Genomic DNA, 22,793 nt, shown 5'->3' on the forward strand with positions numbered 1-22,793 from the left:
CTCTGACACCCCTAAAATCACTAAAGGGATCGTTGAGGAAGGCATTGGCATCACCAAGTGGCTCACAGCCTTGAAGAGGGCTTGTGGAACCAGAAGATTGAAGACATCTCATTGGGGAGCTCTCCTTTGGGAACTGTTCACTGGTAAGTGTAGGGATAGGCTCCTCGCACTCACTGGTGCAGATGCTGAATCCTATGTCCACATGAAGGCTACACTGATAGAGTGCTTTGGATTCACCACTGAGGAGATTAGAATTAGGTTTAGGGGGTCACAAATCCTCGAGCCATTCCTGGGTAGATTTTGAAGACTACTCATTGAAAACACTTGATGGTTGGATAACTGGCAGTGGAGTGCATGACTATGGTGGGCTTTATCATTTGTTTTATGAAAAAACATCTTTTAAGTAACTGCTTCAATCACAATTTGTATCAATATCTGGTAGACCTTTGTCCAAATTCTCCCCAAGAATTGGGAAAGAAGGCAGGCCATTGGGTCAAGGCTAGGGTAACCAAGACTTCCAGTAGGGGTGACCAAAAGAAAGGGGTTACAAAGTCTCCCCAATGGAAGGGCGGTGAGACACACAAGGATACAAGTAAAGAGCCTTCTCAAATGCCCCAAAAACCTGCTCGGGAGGGTGGGCCTGAGACTCTTCACAATCTTCACATGGGGATAAGGGTAAAAACTTTGATCCAAAAAACGCCTGGTGTTTCAACTTTAAACAGTATGGACACCTAACTTGAGACTTGTCCTGTCCCAAAAAGAATCCCCCTAGCACTGCACCAGTTAGCACTGGTATACCAAGTCTCAAGGTGCAATCAGCAGTGTGCCCAGAGCAAATCAGGGTTCATAATGAAGCTACTTTAGTTTCTGAGGATGAGGTAGATGTTGCCTCTCTTACTGTCTGCCCCCCTAAAATGAACAAAAACAGGGAGCATCCCTTGACTAATGGGACTAAGGTAGAAGCCCTGAGAGAAACAACTGCTAGTGTTACCATTGTGACAGAAAAATTGGTTTCCCAGGACAGTACTTGGCTGGACAATCATATCCAGTTACCAATACTGACAATGTGACTAAGGTCCTTCCCATGGCTATGGTGACCTTAGAATGGGGAGGGGTTACTGGCCTGAAACAGTTAGTGTTCTCTTCTGCAATCCCAGTTGGGTGTCTGCTACAGAATGATCTGGAGTCCTCAGTTTGAGCTGAGGTAGAACTAAAAAAAACTAAAAAAAACAAACACATGAAGCCATGCTAGGAATCCCTGAGCTGGTGTGTGTGAATACTAGAATACAGAGCCGAGCACAGGGTGAAAAAGAAGTGTTGGATCCTGGAATACCGGCCCAACCTTCCAAGAGAAAAGGTAGGAAGACTAGGGGATCAGCTTCTGACCAGCAAAAGACACAGGATTCCTCTCCTAAGGGAGAGGATTTGCATCCTCTGAGGGAACTAAGTCCATACAGCTTGATCCTTATCAGGTAGAGCTCTTGGGCCCAGGGAGACCCTCTGTGCACCAGCTGTCCTAGGGACAGAGGACCTGTCCCACTCTTGGGCCTGAGGCAGCAAGCAGCTGCACCACAGGAAAAAGGAAATGTCATTGTCTCCCACAAGGTCTATTGAGAGGAAGAGCTCCTTTACACTGAGGCCAGAGACCCCAAACCTGGGGCAGCCAGGAGAGTGGTAGTGCCTCAGCCGTTTAGGGAATTCATCCCCACTTTAGCCCATGACAGCCCCCTATCTGGGAATCTGGCCAAAACTAAAACAAGGAAGAGACTTGTCAGCCATTTCTACTGCCCCACCATGTCCTGGATGGTGAAGGAGTTTTTGCACCTCCTGCGTCACCTGCCAAGCCTGTGGTAAGGCAGGTGGCTACCCAAAGGCCCCTCCTAATTCCACTACCAGTGGCTGGGGTTCCCTTTGAAAGGGTTGGTGTGGACATAGTGGGTCCACTTGAACCACCCACAGCCTCAGGAGACCAATATAAACTGGTAGTAGTGGATCATGCTACCAGGTATCCTGAAGCAATTCCCTTAGGTCTACTACAGCTCCTGCATTGGTACCTTTACAAGGGTAGGGTTTCATAAGGAGGTGGTTTCTGACAGAGGTGTCAACTTCATGGCAGCTTACCTGAAACACATGTGGAATGAGTGAGGGTTGACTTACAAGTTTACCACACCATATCATACACAAACCAATTGACTTGTTGAAAGATTCCACAAGACATTGAAGGACATGATCATAGGGCTCCCTGAAAAACTCAAAAGGAGATGGGATGTCCTCCTGTCCTGTTTGCTTTTCGCCTACAGAGAGGTGCCTCAGAAGGGAAATGGGTTTTCCCCCTTTGAACTTCTGTTTGGCCACCACGTTAGGGGACCGCTTGCGAAAGAAGGTTGGGCGAGACCTCTCCATGAGCCTAAGCAAGATGTGGTAGACTATGTGCTTGGCCTCTGCTCCAGAATGGCTGAATACATGGAAAAGGCATCCAAAAACCTAGGGCCAGCCAACTGCTCCAGAAGCAGTGATCTCACCAAAAAGCTACACTAGTGGAGTTCCAACCAGGGCAGAAGGTATGGATTCTGGAACATGTGGTTCCCAGGGCACTTCAGGACAAATGCAGTGGCCCTTACCCTATCCAGGAAAAGAAGAGTGAGGTCACCTACTTGGTAGACCTGGGCACTAGCAGGACACCAAAAAGGGTGATCCATGTGAACCGCCTCAAACTCTACTTTAACAGGGTTGATGTAACCATGCTGATGGTTACTGATGACGATCAGGAAGCAGAGAGTGAACCTCTCCCTGACCTCCTCTCAAACAACTCTAAAGATGGGTCAGTTGATGGAGTTGTGTACTCAGACAGCCTCTCTGCCCAACAGGAGGCTGACTGCCGGCAAGTCCTGCAGCAGTATGCTGAGCCCTTCTCCTTAACCCCTGGACAGACACACCTGTGTACCCATGATGTGGAAACAGGAGACAGCTTGCCTGTCAAACACACAATCTATCAGCAGTGTGACCAAGTTAAGGAGACCATCAAAACTGAAGTCACCAAGACAGATGCTCACCCTATTCCAAAAGCAGATGAGCTGATAAGTTAGGTGCATCAACATTCCTCAGTACCTTAACTGCAGGGTACTAGCAAATTCGCATGGCATCAGGAGCAAAGGAAAAGACTGCATTCAGTGCAGCCTGATGGGCATTATCCATTCACTGTTATGTCCTTTGGTTTAAAGAATGCGCCTGCCAACTTCCAAAGGTTGGTGAATCAAGTTCTTGCTGGCCTCGAGGCATGGGGTCCTTTAGTACAGCATATCTAGATGATATTGCATTCTTTTGCTCCTCCTGACAAGATCACCTGATACACCTGGGGAAGGTCTTGCAGACTCTACAATCAGCAGGCCTCACTATCAAGGCATCGAAAGGCCAGATAGGGCAGGGCACTGTTGTATACTTGGGCCACCTTGTAGGTGAGGCCAAGTGCAACCTTTACAATCCACGATCCAGACAATTCTGGACTGGGAAGCTCTAAAAACCCAGACTCACATCAGGGCATACCTTGGCTTGACGGGTTATTACAGGAGGTTTGTGAAGGGGTAAGGGACATGGGTCCATTGTGATCCCCCTCACAGAATTTACCTCTAAAAAGATACCCAAAAAGGTAAACTGGACTCTTGACTGTCAAATGGCCTTTGACACCCTGAAGGATGCAAAGTGCTCAGCACCAGTTCTCAAAGCTCCAGAATACTCTAAGCAGTTCATTGTGCAGACAGATGCCCCTGAACATGGGATCGGAGCAGTCCTGTCTCAAACCAATGATGAAGGCCATGACCAGCCTGTTGCTTTCATTTTCAGGAGGTTACTCTCCAAGTAGCAGCGTTGGAGTGCTAATGAGAGGGAGGTCTTTGCTGTGGTTTGATCACTGAACAAGTTGAGACCATACTTGTTTGGTACTCACTTTATTGTGCAAAGTGACCACAGACCTCTCAGATGGCTAATGCAAATGAAAGGTGAGAACCCTACACTTTTGAGGTGGTTCATCTCCCTACAGGGAATGGACTTTTCAGTGGAACATAGACCTTGGACTGCCCATGCCAAAGCAGATGGACTTTCCAGGTTCTTCCACTTAGACAATGAAGACTCTCTTGGAAAAGCTTAGTCTCATCCTCTTTCATTTGGGAGAGGGTTGTGTAGGAAAGTGCCCCTTTGGCATGGTTACCCCCCTCACTCCCCACCTTCTGTCTGATATTGATGCAAACTTGACAGTGTGTGCTGGGAAACTGCTAGCCAGGCCCCAGCATCAATGTTCTTTCCCTAAACTGTACCAGTTTTCCCACAACTGGCACACCCCTGGCCCACAGCTAAGTCTCTTGTAAAATGTATCAGTGCTACCAAGGGCTCTTTGTCCAGGTAGAGTACCTAAGGGCTGTAGCATGTGTTGTGCCACCCGATTGGACCCCTCACCAAGCACATGCACACTGACATTACAGATTGTGTGTGCTTGTGGGGAGAAAAAGGTAAAGTCGACATGTCATCCCTCTCAGGGTGCCATGCCACCAACCCACTGCCTGTGGCATAGCTAAGCCACCCCTCTAGCAGGCTTACAGTCTTAAGGCAGGGTGCACTATACCACAGGTGAGGGCATAGTTGCATGAGTAATATGCCCCTACAGTGTCTAGGTCCATTCTTAGACATTGTAAGTGCAGTGTGGCCGTGTTAAACACATAGGCTGGGAGTTTGTCATTACATACCCCACAGCTCCATGATGGCTTCACTGAAAGCTGGGAAGTTTGGTATCAAACTTTTCAGCACAATAAACCCACACTGATGCCAGTGTTGAATTTATTGTATGGTACACCCAGAGGGCAACTTAGAGATGCCCCCTGTATTTTAACCAACCCTTTAGTGTAAGGCTGACAAGTCTATGCCAGCCTGCCACTAAAAGACAAGTTTCTGACCCCATGGGGTGAGGGACTTTGTGCCCTCCGGAGCCAGCAACAAAGCCTGCTTCGCACCTTCCCCCTACAGGAACTGCAACACTTGGTGGTGAGCCTTAAAGGCTCAGGCCTCCTGTTACAGTGCCCCAGGGTACTCTAACTAGCGGCGATGCCCAGCCCCTCAGACGAAGCCTCACTTTTGGTGACAAGTCCAGTGGGAAAATTGGGTAAAACAGGGAGGAGTGACCACTCCAGCTAGGACCACCCCTAAGGTGTCAGGAGCTGAAGTGACCCTCTCCCTGCAGAATCCTCTATCTTGGTTTGTAGGACAGGGACCAATAGAGTGAGGAATGTGCCCCTCTCCCCAAAGGGAGTGGGCACAGAAAGGGTGTAGCCATTGGCTACTGCCCTCTGACCCCTGTATTGCCTCTAAATCTAGGATTTAAGGGCACCCCTGAACCTAGTCCACCAGATTTCTGGAAACCTCAAGAAGATAAGAAGACAGACAAGAAGACAGACAAGAAGGACTGCCAAGCTGACCCCAGCAGAGAAGACTCAAGACACCAACTGACTTGGCCCCAGCCCTACCAGCCTGTCTGCAGCTTTAGAAGCCCTACTAAAACAAAGGCGACATCCTGTAGGACCAGCGACTTCTTCAAACCCTCAGAGGACTGCCTGCCAACAAGCGCACCAAGAACTCCAGAGGACAGCGGCAGTGTCCCCAAGAAACTCCAAGAAGGACTCCAGAACCACCCCGGATCAGCGAGTCCTGCCCACTCTGTACTCTACGCCCACAGCCCGTGTCCAGGTGGGCCACCAGTCCAGAGCCGTCCCCAGGCAAGTCCGACCTTGTGACCACCCTGGGTTGACCCCTCTTGGACAACACGACGACTCCTGCAGCCTAAATCCAGAAGACCACCCTGACCACAATAGAAACGGGTGAAGATACCCGATGCCCAAAGGCACCCCTGCACCCGCAGCCCCCTGGCATTAGTGAATCTGACCGATTGTCCAGCAACGTTCAAGCAGGTGGCCCTCCTCCTTGTCCAGCCTTTGGTTTTCTGGAACCGACCCCACCTTTAACCAGCCTGCAGCATCCTTGTGACCCATGGGGCCCCCTTATTGAAAAGCAATGGGAGCCAGACACTGTGTTTGCACCCTGCACCCGGCCGCCCCTGTGCCACTGAAGATATGTGTTTGATGCTAACCTGTGGACCCCACCCCGCTGCTCATCTAAACTCCCCAGGTCTGCCCTCCAAAGTCACAGGTACTTAACTGCCAGCAGATCTGTTTCCGAGTGCCCCCAGTCTCTATATATCCCTTGAAACATCAGTTGTACTTGCTGGTCAATGCCGAAATCTGACTCAGAGGGTGTCTTTGGTTTTGCCATTGAGGTTCCAGGTCAGTGCTGAAGTGGATGTAGTCGGTGCAGAAGGTTGGCTCTGTACCAGCATCTGGGTAGCTGGTGCCGAAGTGGTCAGTATCTAAGTCTTTTAGGGTGTTGACTTGGAGCTGGGCAGGGCATCCAAAGCAATTTGTCTGTGCCGAAGACAGTGGCATTCTGAAAACCTGCCTCTGGTGTTCCTGAGTGGCTGAGTGCCCTTTGGCTGAAGACTGTTTGGTATGAGTATGGTGTCGAGGGGTAGAGGGTACCATACTCAAGGTGTGCTGAGCTAGTGGAAAGTTCTTGATCTCCGGGTTGGAGCCAAAACTGTCTCCAGGGGAGAAAGCCTCTTCATCCTAAGCCAACTGTTGTGGCTGTTGTTCTCCCTTAATGTAATCAGGACCGAAAAGGTCTGGGGTGTCCCGCCCCATGCGTCATCTTGAGTCAACAAGGGCAGTGGGTGCAAATACTCTTTGGAGTGGAGAGAGCTGCAAGTGTTGCCAATAGACTCGTTATGATCAGGCGCTAAACACATTGTAGACCTGATGAAGATCGGTCAGAGGACATTTTGTGTGACAGTGAGGACAATATCAAAATGGAGACCATTCCATCACAGTTGAAGCATGGTGAGGAGACAGGACAGAGAGATGGGAGTAGGCCCCCATGGACGATGCCAAGGAGGGTCCATGTTCGCCCCAGACTCCCCTGAAGTGAAGTAATCAGACATCTATCTGAAATTAAAAGTAAGGAAAATGCGATCGAAGTACAAAAACAGAAGAAAGGAACTGTGTGAACCGAAAAGAGCACAGCAAAGGAGTTGACAGCAAACATCCAAACCAGATGGCAGAAAGAAAATCTAACAATAGAGTCAATTACCATGCACATTATTGTGAAGAGGAGTCACAGTACCTTATTTCTCAAAAGACTTCTTTGAAGAAAAACAACTTGCACACATTCAGGCCCGACACTAGATGTTTGAGTATGCATAGCATGTGTATCTACAGCCACACATGCCTCAAACATATAATTATGGTATCAAAAGTGGGGGACAGACCTAGTAGTGCTAGCGCTGTCTTCTGATGTCCATTTACCCCCATCTTCAGAACATCCAAAGCTGACACTATGGCCTACTGAACCATGTGAGGGCTTGAACAAGCCTGTGCCTCATCCAGGAGAGAATGTGTTTCCAAATAATCTGAAAGCTTCTATTAATGAACCTTTCTAGCAGTTTAACCGCAAAAGCCAACTGAGAGATGTGACGATAGTTGTAAAATATGACTTGATCTGCCAAATACTTCCCCACCTCCTTGCAGTGGGAGTATTAAAGCCCTTTGCCATAACTGAGGGACCTGGTCCTCCTCCAAGGAATGATTACAAACAGCTTTGGGGTTAAAGAAAATCTACCAATGTCTTCCATGGTTGTGGAAGGCCGGCCCTCTATGTAGTGTGCAAAAATAGGCAACACTGTGCAGGGGGTCCAGGCAACCACACGTTGGTTTCCAGATGTAAAAATTAGACCACCTAATGCTCCAAATTTTAAGGTAGATGGTCAAGCAGTTCGGCTAATCCAGGAGATGTGCAAAGCATTTGTTGTACCCACAATATCAATCATGCAACATACACACACTCAATTAATAACTCACAACCAGAATTTATAAAAATACTTCAGATTTTTATATAATTTTTAAGACCAAAATGGTTATGATAGGTAAAGTACTTTTTGATTTATGATTTTTCAAAGTTTTAATAGTTAGTCTTTCTGTGTGTATTTACGCACCATAGGAATCAATGGAAGGCCACCTAAAAAAATTGTATATAAAATCACGCAGGTGAGTTACCAGTCTCTTCTTTTGAAGGGTGATCGATGAAGTTGGTGGGCACACCGTGCCAGCTGGAGAGTCTTGGGTGGCTCCCAGTTCTGGCAGGAGCAGTGCTGGAAAATCTCTTGGCACAGGCCACTTGGAGGGGCCACCTGGAAAAGGTGCTGGTTTGCAGGTTTAAAGGTGGTGCCTTTGGGACCCCTCGGACTGTCGAGGTGGCAAGGGGTTAGGGACCCGTGGCACACAGCAGGTTCCACAATGCAGTGCTCAGGGAAGCCAGATGCAGGGCGAGTTGAAGGTCTTGGAGGCTGTGTGCAATGGAACCCTTTGGAGCTAGAGGTAAGTCTTCTTCTGGGGGCCTTGCAGGATGACAAGGGTGCTCTGGTGGGAGGTCTGGGGTGTTCCTGAAGTCCCTCAACTGGGGCTTCCTCCTGATCCAGTTGCAGCTCTGGGTGAGCTGTTTTTGCTGTTGTCCAATGTGCACTGACCAGTACCTGGGGTATTGGCACAACTCGCCCACGGGAAGGTGCAGTGCCACCAAGCTGGCACACGTATAGGTCTCGTCCGGGCTGTCATTGGTGTGTTCTTGGGTCTGGCTGTGACTTCCAGTTGCGTGGAGATCAGCCAGTCGGTGAAGTGACCCTCACCGGTTTGCTGATTCTTGCTGTTTTTTTTTGTCCTTCAATGGTGCCTCCACTCAGGAGGGAGACCTCGGGCTATTTGCGAAGCCTAGAGGTACTCTGTGTCTTTTGAGGTCAGTCCAGTGGTCAGCTCCCCCGCAGCTGTGATTGTCAGGACCCTGGTGCACCAAGCGGGGCCTTGGAGCCTCTTCTGGTGCAGCAAGTCCTCTATTCTCATGCTGTCGGGTTCTTTGGTGCTGTCTTCTTTTCTTTCTGATGACTCTGATTTTTTGGTCTAAGGGTGCCCACTAAACACTGAATTTAGTGGGTGTTTTAGGGGGAACCTGGTGGTGTCCAATGGGACACTTACCTTAGGGTGACTACCTATAGTGACCACTTCCTGTGGGAAGGGTCACTGCCCAAAACCTAAAAATGGCTGCTCTGTTCACTCAATCTGTCCCAGGTTTGGCAAGGACACAGTGTGGGCATATTACTCATGCAACAATGCACTTGTATATAATATGGAGTACCCTGCCATAGGGATACAAGGCCTTCCAGAGGGGTGATTTACCCATAGTAAATGCAGTGTATGGTGGGCAGGGCACACAGACAGTGTGCCATGTCGAGTTTGAGTTTTAGGTTTGCACCAGGACACTCAACCTGCAATGGTAGTGCTGGGTGCATCTGGCTGCATTGCCCTAGAGGATGGCACAATCAATGCTGCTGCCCTCAGGGGTCTACCCTAGTACCCCATACCCCAGGTACCTAAGTACCTTTTACAGGGACTTCTAGTGGTAGCTAAAGGTGTATCCAATTACCTTTACAATGTTTTAGGGAAAGAACACTGCCACTGGAAACCTGGTTAGCAAGATCCCAGTGCACTTCAGTCCAATTTGCATTCAGAAACCAGGCAAAAAGTGTTTAGGGGCGGGGGTACTGCAACAAGGTGCCAGTTTCCCACAATGGTGTAAGAAGTAGCAGGTTTAATGAAGAATCAGAAGAGTTGGTAAGCACCAACGCCCTAAAACAGTACCCGGACTTCAACCCAAAAGACTCTAGATTGTTGGTGAGAGCGACTAGCGTCTTGCACTGCAGACTACAGTTATCTGGTTTTATAGTAGATATGATTGTATGAACGTTGGTATCAAAGAACTCCACCACATTACATAAAGATTGCAAAGGCATAATTGCTTGCTTATTGCAGACAGGATTGGATAGATTATGTACAATTTTGAAGATCTTTTTTGTTCTATATGAAGTCTACAAAATAGCCTTCACATAATTTATTCCTGTTTTGTCATACAAACACATTTTTGGTAAGGATTCAGTGCTATCGTTAGGTACTCCTTGCCTTCCGCTAGATAAATATATTTATTTATTTTTAGAAACAGCTTGTCTCAAGGGCTGTGTACCAAGGAATAAAGAGCTTTTTTACAGATACTAGTGTTTTTCAAAGGAAATCGCCTATTTAGGCATCAGTAACCCAGAGCACATATAGTTGTCATCAACTGAAAGATTTGAGTCCACGTTTATCGATGAATCAAAGGCTTTGGTACAAAGTACACGTGTCAAATTGGACCAGGCTCTCTGAGGCACTTGCACAGACCGCTCAAGTCCTGGTAGTATGTTATCTGTCCATCCAAGTAAAATGTCAATGGCATGGTCTGTCCAACTAAGTTACTGCATACTACTGAAGAAATGAGACCGTCAAGTGTGCAAATAATGTCCAAGGTGAGGCCGAACATGTTTGTTGACCCTGAAGCAAGTTGCTGTAAGGATAGAGCTTCTAAAAAACAAAAAAAATATTCCATGGACTTTGTTGCAACCTCAGTCTCTGTCTAGACATTAACATCACCCAGAATGAAAACATTTTAACGTGAAAAGTCGAGAGGTGAAAACAATCTATGAATAGCTGCATGAAGGACAAGGAGGAGTCTGGGGCATGATAGCACAGAATCCCTGAAAAGGAGGTGCCCACAGACCCACTTGTTAAGAAGCCTAGATTCTCCACTTCAGCAAACATATCTAGTTGCAGAGTTGGAAAGCTCCAACAGTCCATGAAAATCAAGGCTACTCCACCACCTCTACACCCCTCCTACGGGTGGTGCAAAACCATGTATTCATCAGGGCAAGTTAAACCAAAGTTGACATCAAGTTGAGAAGCATGGTTGTGTGGCCCATGTAGGAGCCACCAGGATGAGGATAAGGAATGTTTTCCATAGTTTCTTTATCACATATAAAAGGAGTGAGACAGGCGGAAAAGAGTACACAAGTATCCCTAACCAGTTCATCCATAGTGCATTGGCCATGTGTGGAACCCTGAGGCAAAGTTGTTGCATTTTTTTAGTGGTAAACTGCTCTCTTTGTGAGAATCCCCAACATTGGCAGTACAGCAAAAGGACTTGTGGGTGGGCAGCCCACTCATGGTCCTGTTGATGCATCCTGCTGAGCTGGTCCGCAATCATTGTCCAGTCCTGGCAAGTAATCAGCAAGAAAGTGAACGTGGTGATGAATCACCCAATGTCAAATATTCTGTGGCAGTGTTAAGAGCTGCAGTGAGTCCCAACCTGTTTCTACTGGTGGAACATGGCAGTGCTTTTATAAGTACTACCTTGTCCTGAATGTTCTGAAAGGACTTGAAGGTCAGATAATTGGCAAGAGGTTCCATGTAATTGATGTGGAATGTTTGTTGCTGGGGTGACCAGAGACCCTGAATGGTTAAGCTGTGGAGATGTGATCCCTCAGCCAGCAAGCAATGAGTCTGTAACAACGGTCTCTTGTGGAATGGTGTCCAATAAAGACCTATTCGCAACAAATTTTTGCTGATCCACCCCTGGAGAGAGTGAGCACTGGCCCTGAAACCAGATCTTGTAGATGACCCTCTGACAGTGACCATGGTGCTGAGGGTGTGTACAATCTGAAATAGGGAGTTATGGCAATGTAGGAAGCCATCATCCCTAAGAGGCCCATCACTGTTCTGGCTGTAAGACGACTATTTGGCTGCAAACAAAGCAGTAGCTGCTTGAAGGTCTAGCACTCTCTGGTGTTTGGGATATGTCTTGCCTTTGATGGCACTGCAAATTGATCCTAGAAAAGGCTAAATTTGCAGGAGCTGGAGGTGAGTCTTGGTGGTGTTCGTTTTAAGTCTTAAGCAGTGAAGCAAAAAAATACCAGCTTCTGTGTGATAGGCAATGCTGTCTGCCCACACTCTTGATCAACCAACTGTCTAAACAAACAAAGATATGTAGCCCCCCCCCTTTCTGAGGTGGGTTGTTTTGGCAGTAATTTCTCCTGTGCAGGAATTAATGAATAGCCACTCTTGTTTTTTGTCGACGCGCTCTTGCAGCTTTATAAACATTGGCCTTTCAAAGTCATTGGAGCTAGAAGTGGAAGGTCTCAAACCTGATGCTTTTTTGGGCACCAAAGGTGAGACAAGCATCGATGTTGCTTCAGCATCGAAAGATGTTGAAGCTTCTTGGTGCTGGAAGGAGTCTTAGGATCAGACAGCTGATGGGGAGCAATGTTATTTGGCTGATTCCTTTTTAGCTCATTTGACTTTTGTGGATGCCAACAAGAGCCCAAAGGCAGTGGAGGGCCACAGGGTGGTTGATTCTTGAGCACAGGGCTGGAAACCTCTCTACAGTGCTGTCTCATAGTCAGGTCTCTTATGGGACTTGTGATGTGCTTGGGCTTCGACCATATTCACAAGTCTGGGTGTGGTGTTTGTAGGAAGCCTGACTCAGGTGAAGTAGATTGAACCCCTTTCTCCTCCCCCTCATCAGCATCAGATGCACTGGAGGCAATGACACATGAGCTGGGACTATATGTTGTCTTCCTCCTTGGTGCAGACTGGGTTTTGTTATGTCAAAATGTCTAAGCCTTCTTCTGCTGTTTTTCTCTGCATTGTGACGCGGGCCCACACTTGATCCATTTCTGAAAAATGACCACACCTTGATGTGGTGTCTTGATGTTTTGTCTGCCTTGATGTCATTCACCTTTGATTGCAGATGACATGCTGATCTCCCTGAAGTCATGACTTTGCTGTAATTGTGAATGCCTAAAAAAAAATACTGGGCTAACTTCACGCTGCAGACTTTGCTGCTGATCCTTTTGAAATCAAGTGCCTTGATTTGATGTAGGAAGCTGGCTCTTTATATGGTGTAGTAAAAAAAAAAAAAAAAGTACACCGTGCAGAGTCAAGTGGATCCCCAATTGGTTTACAGAGGCAAAAGTAGATAGTACTAACGCTCTATTTTGTGGTAGTGTAGGTAAGCAGTTAGGCTTATCAAGTGGTCCAAAGGGAAGAAAACGTTTCTTCATTATTCCAGAGTTTGTGGCACAAATTTATCAAACAAAAGGAAGACAGCGTTACTAATGCATTGTTTAGGGTGCCAGGGTCAGGACATTTTTGAGACCTTACCAGATACAGAAGATGAAGGAACAGATTTAAATGAATTAGAGTTGTGTTTGAAAAATTTAGACCTACATTATCTACCAAAAATCTGCACTATTTTAGAGAGGTACCATTTTGGAATAAGAGAACAAAAACAAAGAGAAACAATTGAAGAATATATAATGGCATTAAGGAAGTTAGCATTCACGTGCAAATATGGAATCACAATTGATGAACGTATCAGAGACCAGTTCATGTTGAGATGCTCTAGCGACGAAGTAAGACAAGAATTGTGGGGCAAGGATGATCCACCCCTGCACGAAGTTATCGTTCTAGCTAAAAGTGTGGAACACACTTTGGCTTGTGTTGAAGAATTGGAAAGAGGAAGAGGTCTAACGATTAATAAAATTACTGCAAGAAAAGATAACCCTAAGAAAGAAGGAGACTGATAAGGGAGAGGAGAAAGTCATTCATGAGCAGTGGTCTAAATTCAAGGACACAAGGTGTTTTCGATGTGGCAACAATGGACATTATGCGTCATATAAGAAATGCCCTCCCATAAATATGACTTGTAGACTGTGTAATAAAAAGGGGCATTTCGCCAAGTGTTGTAAGTCATCAAAGAGTCAAATGTCAGTAAAAGTTGTTGAAGATTGCATCCTATCTGTCTCCACTAAAGCTCAGAAGAAAAATTATCCAAAGGATGTAGTTACAATTTTAGGAGTAAACAGTGAAGTATTGTTTGATTCAGGAGCATTGTTGACATTATTATCAAGTGACTTCTTTGATGAACATTTCAGTCACAAAGTTAACTTAAAGGAACCTGATGTTATTCCGGGTGCCTATGGTGGTCAAAGTATCGATTTGAGAGGGTATTTTGAGTCAGAGATTACATTCAAAACAAACACAATTCTTGGGAAAATGTATGTCCCTGTCAAAGGAGATAGTGTTCTGAGCTGGCCACACCAAAGGGATCTAAATATTATCCTGGATCCCAATTCTTCCACTCCAGTTATGATCAAAGAAGAGTTCATAGGTAATCTTCGGAATGTTTGTACGGTTTCTATAGATGATTCAGATCCACCTGAGTTTGTAAAAGAATACAATGATGTGTTCAATGACAAATTAGGTTGTTTAAAGCATTATGTTCATTGCATAAGAGTAAAAGAAGGATCAGTTCCAGTAGTGGCTAAAGTGAGACACATCCCCATCTCAATGAAAGAAGATGTTGAAAAGGAAATACAGAGACTGTGTGACAAGGAAAAAATTGAGCCAGTGGAATCTTCTGAATGGGTTTCTCCTATAAACCTTCTGGTGGGAAGGTTCCCATTGCAACATAGTTTCTCCAGATCCTGCAAGAATTCCCTGGACTTCGTAAGTGTGGGGAAGCCATTTTACCTGTGTACTGGACACTACCGGTGTCCTGCTACATAATGGTAACTCCGAACCTGGGTATGTTTGGTATCAAACATGTCAGAATCATACCCCAATACTAATGCGAGCAAACAAACAGGAGAGATTAGGCTATGTGTGGATTTGAGGAATCTGAACAAACGTGTGCTTAGTGATCAGTTTCCTTTGCCGAATATAACTGAGATGGTCACGTTATTGCATGGGTCAAAGTTTTTCAGCAAGTTGGATTTGACTTCGGCCTACCATCAGGTCATGTTGCATGACGACTCTAGGGATTATACAACATTCATCACACCTTTTGGAACCTTCAGATTTAAAAGGATGCCGTTTGGACTGGTGTCTGCAGCAGCAGTATTCCAACGAGTAATGCATAATTTGTTTGGGTCAGAATCAGGGGTTAAGTTTTTTCAAGATGACATTCTGATACATGGTCAGACGGAAGCAGAACATGAGTTGAGAGTCAGGAAGGTTCTTACTATATTTAGGAAGCATGGTCTGACCCTAAAACTTAAGAAATGTTCCTTCTGTAGAACGGCAATTGATTACTTGGGCCACAAAATAACCGCAGATGGAGTGTATCCAAAGGAAGACCTAGTGAAGAACATTTTGAATTTACGTGATCCGGAAAAGAAAGAAGAACTATTGTCTTTTCTTGGGATGGTAGAATTCCATGCCTAGTTTTTGCCAAATTTGGCATCTAAAACGATGCATGCGTAGATTGCTGAAGAAGGGTTGTAATTTTGTGTGGAATGGTGTCAATAAGGAAGAATTTGAAAGCATCAAGAGAGTTGTCAAATGTTGAGAGTTTGAAATCGTTTGATCCAGAAAGAAAATGTGTTATAATGACGGATGCTAGTATGAAAGGTCTTGGTGCAGTTTTGTTGCAGGAAACAGAAGACGGTGTGCTCAAACCAATAGTATATTGTTCAAGAACATTGCGAGGAGCTGAGATCAATTTCTCCACGATTGAGAAAGAAGCGTTGAGTGTTCACTGGGCAATTAACAAATTGAAAAAGTGTGGGGAAGGAATTTTCAAATTTTCACTGACCATAAACCTCTAGTGGAAGTGTTCACGAGTAAGGGTCTTGATACTATTTCCAGCAGGATTAGTAGGTGGGTTGTTGGTTTACAAGATTTTGCATTCAAAGTATTTTATGTTCCAGGACCTAATAACAGGATGGCTGATTGTTTGTCAAGACTCAGTACAGAAACAGAAGAGTGTAAGGAAAAGGCTCTGGATGATGATGTGAGTGTATGTAGTATAACTGAAGGAATTGTAGGACGAGAAGAGTGGGTGAAAGCGATTGAAGAGGATTCTGTGTTACAGGGTGTGTGCCGCAGTCTCAGTGATGGATGGAGCATGAGTGTTAAGCGTAAGAGGGAGTTAGAAGGATATTGGAAAATAAAAGAAGAACTATCGGTGGAGGGAGGAGTACTTTTGCGTGGTTCAAGGTTGGTTGTTCCAGCTATTTTGAGGGAGAGAATAATGAAGTTGGGACATGAAGGACACCAAGGGATGAGCAAAACGAAAGCCAGAATTCATCTCAATTATTGGTGGCCAGGGATCGACCTCCTGATTGAAAGGAAAATCTGAGATTTTTTAGATTGCTGCAACAGTGACAAGGTCTACAAAGTCAGAGTACCACCTATGGGTATTAGAGAAGTGTCGCACAAACCGTGGGATGTTGTAGCTGTAGATGTGGTTGGACCCGTTCACGCGAGAGGTGGATGTAGCTATTTTTTTAGTATTAATCGGTCCGTTTTCTAGGTGGGCTGAAATATGCGTCAGTTGCAGTATGGAGACCAAGAAGATACTGGACTTTTTAGGTGAGATTTTCGGTCATGAAGGGTATCCTAATGCCATTGTGACTGATAATGGACCTCAATTTGTGTCAAGGGAGATGGAAAATTATCTTAAGGAAAGGGGCATTGGGCACAAGAAGTGTTCTCTATATCATCCTGAAGGGAGTGGCACTGTGGAGAGGTTTAACAAATGTGTGAAGGAGTGCATACAATTGGAGGTTGCAGCAAATAGGAATTGGAAGGAGGGTCTTAAGAATCTTTTACATGCGTATAGGTTCTCTCCCCACACTACCACAGGTAAAGTTCCTTTTGAATTATTTAGAGGACGCAAAGCTAACACATTGTTAGCACCTGGTTGGGTAAATTGGGGAAAGGATGACTGTGTGTCATGGAGTGACATGAGAGAGAAAGATGAGCATGAAAAGAAATGTGTACAAAGAAGGAAAGAATATTTTGATAATAAGAAAAACACGTGTGCGATTGTTGTAAAAGTTGGGGATGAAGTTATGGTTAAGCAACCTATACTTTGTAAAAGTGGAAGCAAATTCATGGGTCCATTTAAAGTTATAAAATTGTTTAGGAATGCTGTGAAAATCAAAGATGGCAGAGTATAGAATCTCAATCATGTGGTAGTTTCAAAGAAATGTTCACAAGTTTAAATTTCAGTTTGTATTTTGATATTGCTAAACTATTTTATTGCTCTGTTTGGTTTTATGTGATTATTTTTTTTTTTTTTTTTTCCTTAGGGGGAAGGTGTGTGGTAGCTGGGGAGTGAAAGGAATTCTGTGCATGGGACTGATGTAATATCTGATGTCAGATTAGAGTGTTAGCGGGGGAGAATTCTTTGGATTCTTGTGGAGAGCTGTTGATGGGAGGCTGCCTTACTGTGTCGTGGATAAGGTACTTCAAATAAAGAACCTGCTTCTCTTGTATTCAGATTCCTCCTTCTTTACACCAACCCTCTTTTAGGTTACTTTTAGGGTTACTTAAGGCTCCCCCACAGATGGGTTCTCTGATTTCATTGAGCAAGACTCTACAAGGAACTCTCTGCAAGACATCATCTGCTCCTGGCCTCTGAAACTGCTGGTCTGCTTTGGAACTGAAACAGGTCTGCTTCTGGTGGGAAGGTTCCCATTGCAACATAGTTTCTCCAGATCCTGCAATAATTCATCAACATCCAAGGATGTGCATCCTCCAGGGTCACAAGGACTCTGCATCAGGAAGCACAGAAGAATCTCCCTTGGAGTGAAGGATTCACTCCCCTGCATCTGCAGGCTCCGCAAGGCAATGTCAACAGGCTGGTGGGGTCTGCTGTTCCATGGACATCAAAAGGCTCTGCTTCACAGATGATGGGTCTGTGGTTTCCTCTGGGTCCTGCTCATCTTCTGACCAACTTGGGAGACTGTGGGCCCTGTTCCTGCCACTGAACAGGAACCCTTGTGTACCACGATGGTTGCTCTTGCCAAGGCTTGTTGACTCTTCTGTAGTAAAGTCCCCTCTTTTTGGCATGGATACTCCCACTTTTTATCTGATGTCAGTGTGCTTAGACTGTTTTCAGTGGGATCCTGCTAATCAGGACTCCAGTGACTGTGCTCCCTCCTCCAAATTTGGTTGTCCTTCTTACACCTCACAATTGGCATACTGGTGTACCCCTGTAAATCCCTGGTAGATGGTACTTAGGTACCCAGGGCATTGGTACACCAGGGGTCTTCCCATGGGCTGCCGCCTGTATTATGCCACCCATGGGAGCCCATGCAAACTGTTGGCAGGCCTGCCAATGCAGGCTGTGTGAAATGGTGTATGCACCCTTTCGTTGCCACACAAGGTCACTGCAAGTCACCCCAATGGTAAGCCCTTTCACCGCAAAGGGCAGGGTACTTGTCCCTGGGTGTGTGGGCACTCATGCCTGAGCAGAGGTGCCCCTATGAACACCAGTCCCAATTCCCTGGACTTCGTAAGTGTGGGGAAGCCATTTTACCTGTGTACTGGACACTACCGGTGTCCTGCTACATAATGGTAACTCCGAACCTGGGTATGTTTGGTATCAAACATGTCAGAATCATACCCCAATACTAATTTCAGTATTGGTGGCATGATTCCATGCACTTTGGGGTTCCTTATAGGATCCCCCAGTTCTGCTCCTACCAGTCTTCCAGGGTCTGCGGCCTGCCTGCGCTGCAACAGCACCCCCAGACACGGTTCTGCCCTCCTGCTGCTTGACCAGCTTGAGCAGGGGACAACTGAACCAAGAATTTCCTGTAGGAAAGGGGTGCAACCTCACCTCCTTTTGAAATGGGTTTTACTGGGCTATGGAGGGGTAGCCTTCCCGCACCACCGCACTGCTTTGAAGGGCACATTTGATGCCCTCCTTGCATAATCCAGTTTGCACCAGTCCAGGGACCACTGGTCCCTGTTCTGGTGCGAAACACAAAGGAAAGACAAGTGTCCACTCCACTGTGCATCTCCGCCCCTAGGGTGGTGCCCAGAGCTCCTCCAGGTGGACACTTGGTTCTGCCATCTTGGAAACAAGATGTGCAGAAGCCCCTGGGGAGCATCTGACTGGGTAGGCCAGGTAGCTGACAGTGACCCCAAAGATTGACCAAACCCCTTTTTGGGCTATTTAGGGACTCCCTTTAGGGTGGGTCTGCAGACTCATCATGCAAGACTCTGCAAAGACATCTTCTCCTGGCCTCCGGAACCCCCGATGGGAAACACAGGAACCAAACAAGACTGTACCACCTGAGAAGACCTCGCTTTGCAACATTGTTTCTGCATCCAAGGCAATGACGTCCGGCTGGTGGGATCTTCTGTCCTCTGGGTCTGTGAAGATTCTCCAGCACAGGTGGTGGTTCTGAGGGATCCCCTGGGTACTCTCTGCCTTCCGTCCAACGTGGGAGACAGTAAACCCTTGTTTCTGCCACTGGGACAGAATCCCTGTGCACCGTGACTTCTATACCAACCAAGGTTTGTTGACTCCTGCTCTGAGGAATCTTCAGGTACCAAGTAGCCCCGGCCAGAGCACTCTACCTCTGCAAGGCAGTCTCCTCTCCGCTGCTTCATCGACATAGGACTCCTCTTCAGGAGTGTTGACTGAGCCTCACTGCGACTTACTGTCTGCTGCCAGTGGGTTGCTTGTGGGCGATCGGACTGCTTCTCCTGACCCACCTGCATCCTGTGAGTCAGCCCGGACTCCCCTCCAAGGGTCTAGTCCTCATGACCTTGCTGGTACTCCACAGCTGTGAAAAACCTCCAGCACCTACTTTTTCATTTGCCTGTGCTTGTTGGTGGTGCTCCTGACCACTGACCTGTCTGCAATCCGACGACCTTTGAAAGACAGCTCGTAGGTGACTTCAGAGTCTCCTCGGCAGCTCCTGGACCCCACAGCTGGATTCATCCATCACTATTGATCCGGATCTTCAGCTGCAGAAGGGTGGGCATTGGCTCCTGCCCCACCTGGACACTCCTGCATGGACTGGACTCTGCCCCCTTCTTTTACAGGTCCTCCTCAACCTGGAATCCACCTTTGGGTTCCACTGGTCCGGTCCTGATTCAGCATTCAACAACAACATCCCTATGTTGGTCTATGGGAAAACTGGATAACTTACCTCTCTGCACCCAGCCGATGGGGATCTTCTAGGTACTTATCTTTTGGGGTTCCACTTTCTCCCAGCCCTTGTCTAACTACTCCATACACTCTGGTGGGGAACACCCTTTTGCATTCCATTTTTTTTGGTATGTGGTTTGGCCCTCCCATAGGACCCTTGCTAAGTTATGCTTTTCCTGAGTACTTACCTGTGTATATTTTGGTGGTCATATCTCCAGATGGAGGTATAACAATGGTAGTCTAGTTTGGTGTGCCTATAATAAAGAACCTTTACTTTTGCAACACTGTGTGGTTCCTTTCTGGTATGATAAGTGACTGTGTGACTACTGTGGTATTGCAAGTGCTTCACATGCCTTCTAGATAATTCTTGACTGCTCACCACAGCTACCCCCTAGAGAGCCCTGGCTGTCTAGACACTAACACTAATTGGGGTTTGCCTGGACCCAGTATGAGGTGTACCACCATAGGCGTCCACCACACACTGGGCCAGCTTCCTACATCTTCCTCCAGATCCTAAGGTGCCAAGAAGCCCTGGCCTCCAGCACTCTGCAACTTGAAGATCTGCCCCTGCCCTGCAACTCCTGTGACTTCTGTTTTGTTGTGCTGGTGAGGCCTCCTTGTGACTCCCTGTGTCCATCACCTGTGGGTCACCGTTGGGGCTCCAACAACTACTCCCGACCTTCCTGCATGCTGAGGGGCAGCCCTGACTCCCCCTCAAGGGTAGTCTCACCTGTACCTTGCTGGTCTGCAAATACTTCTTCAGCTCCTGATGCATTAGCCAGTGCTTGTTGGTGACCTGGCTGCTAGGTGACCTTCCTGCAATCCGACAATCGCTGAGGGACAGCTTGTAGGCAACTCCTGGGATCATCTGCAGCTCCTGCACCCCGCAGCTGGACATCTTCCTCCACCTATTTGCAGAAACTTCAGCTCCAGGAGGGTGGGCATTGCCACCTGCAACATCTGGGCACCTCCAAATGTGCTGGACTCTGTCCTCTTCAGGTTTTCATGACGAAACTCGTGCCTGGGTTCCACCGACCTGATCCACGGGTTGTGACAACAGCTTGACAATCAGAGGCATCCACTGACTTCAGAGAGAGTCCCTTCTTCCCTCTGCATTCAGATCCCCTGATGTAGGTACTCCCATCTTCTAGGTATCCTCGGATGGGGGCACTCTCCAACCTTCCCCTGGTCAGTTGGTTTCCTCGGGGTCCATTGGGAAGGGTCCTGAATCACACAAACTCCAATCACTACTCCCTGTGTTAGCCTATGGGACGACTGGGCAACTATCTTGCACCTGGTCGCTGGGGACATTTACCGTACTTTCCTCTGGTATATGGTTTAAACCTGCCCACCCCCCAAATAGGGTCCTGTACATTTTATGCTATTTCTGTTGGTTATTTTATGTATATATTGCAAAGGGAGATATACCCATGCTAGTTTAGTAGTAGTGTTGTAATAAATAATCCTTTACTTTTGCAACACTTGTGTGGTTCTTTCTTGTGAGTTACCGTCTGATTACTGTGGTATTTCAAGTGTTTTACATTCCTCCTGGATAAGCTTCAGTTGCTCGCCTCAGCTACCCCTAGAGAGCTCTTGCTATGTGGACACCTATTCACTATCACTAAGGGTTGCCTGGACTCAGTATAGGGTGCCACACCACAGATGTACACCATAAACTGAACTAGCTTCCTAATGTCCATAAACAGTAGTAAAGTCACACAAAACCAAATTCCACAACCAATTTGAAATAAAGATTAATTTCATAAGTAAAATAAGACCAACACAATGAAAATAAGGAAAACTGGAGACTGAAGTCTTAAAGGTTTGTGTGAATGCAGTCCCAAAAAGCACAACAGGCTAATGAAACTCTAGGGCAGGGGTAGAGACCAGGACCTAGGCATGAACTGAGGCAGACCGCGATGGAGCCCTCTTCACACATACCAAGTGGATTGGTCCCACTTAAAGTCAAGACGTTTGCAAAAGGTTCACAGTCCTAAATCAAAAAGAGACTGTCATTTTCTTTGACGAAAACGTTGTCTTCCCATAGGACAAATGTGAAATTGTAGCCACTGCTGTGGCAGGTTTGTTGCACTGATGCTCTGGAGCTTTTGGCAAAAGCAAGGATTATAATTGTTCAGAGATCCTGGAGTCTTTCAGGGTTGGAATGTGAAATTCAGTTTTCACAGTGGAACTGCTAGTCTGGTACTTTTGAGGCAACTCCCCTTGGTTCTGGAGTTCCAAAGTATAAGTTTCCAAACGTGTTCCTGGTGCACAAGCAATAATAGGAATATACTTCTAAGCTACCCCCTCCCAAAGAACCTCATGAGGACACCTAGAGACTCTCATGGTGCCAGTCAGAGGCCAGATGCAAAGTCCATTCCAAGTTCCAGTTGTTACTGGCCAGCTAGGAAATGTAGAGAAAGGAAAAGTTACTTACCTGTAATCCTAGTTCTCTTCCAGGGGAATCCTCATCAAAGTCATAAGCAATGGATATTCCCGCCCACATGTGGACACCCGGAGCACATATTAAATAAATATACACACACAAATATATATATCATACATCTATGCAGGCTACATTAAGGGCTAAAAATGCCCAATTTACATTGAGTTTTCCTTTAATAAACCTCTTACCAGACTCTAGCATTTCTGTAAATCAGAAAGAGCATAAGGTGCAAAAACGCAGCCTTTTTGAAGAGAAAACTGCAAGAGAATACAAAAGACATTGTTAGCCAATAGGCTGCATTAAAAGGACAAGAAGGAAACACTGGCACTGTGCCCTTAATGTTCGAAAGTACCCCACGTTTAGCACAGTTACCCACACTTTTTGTCTA

The sequence above is a fragment of the Pleurodeles waltl genome, chromosome 2_2, assembly GCF_031143425.1.
Source record: "Pleurodeles waltl isolate 20211129_DDA chromosome 2_2, aPleWal1.hap1.20221129, whole genome shotgun sequence".
Lineage (NCBI taxonomy): Eukaryota > Metazoa > Chordata > Amphibia > Caudata > Salamandridae > Pleurodeles > Pleurodeles waltl.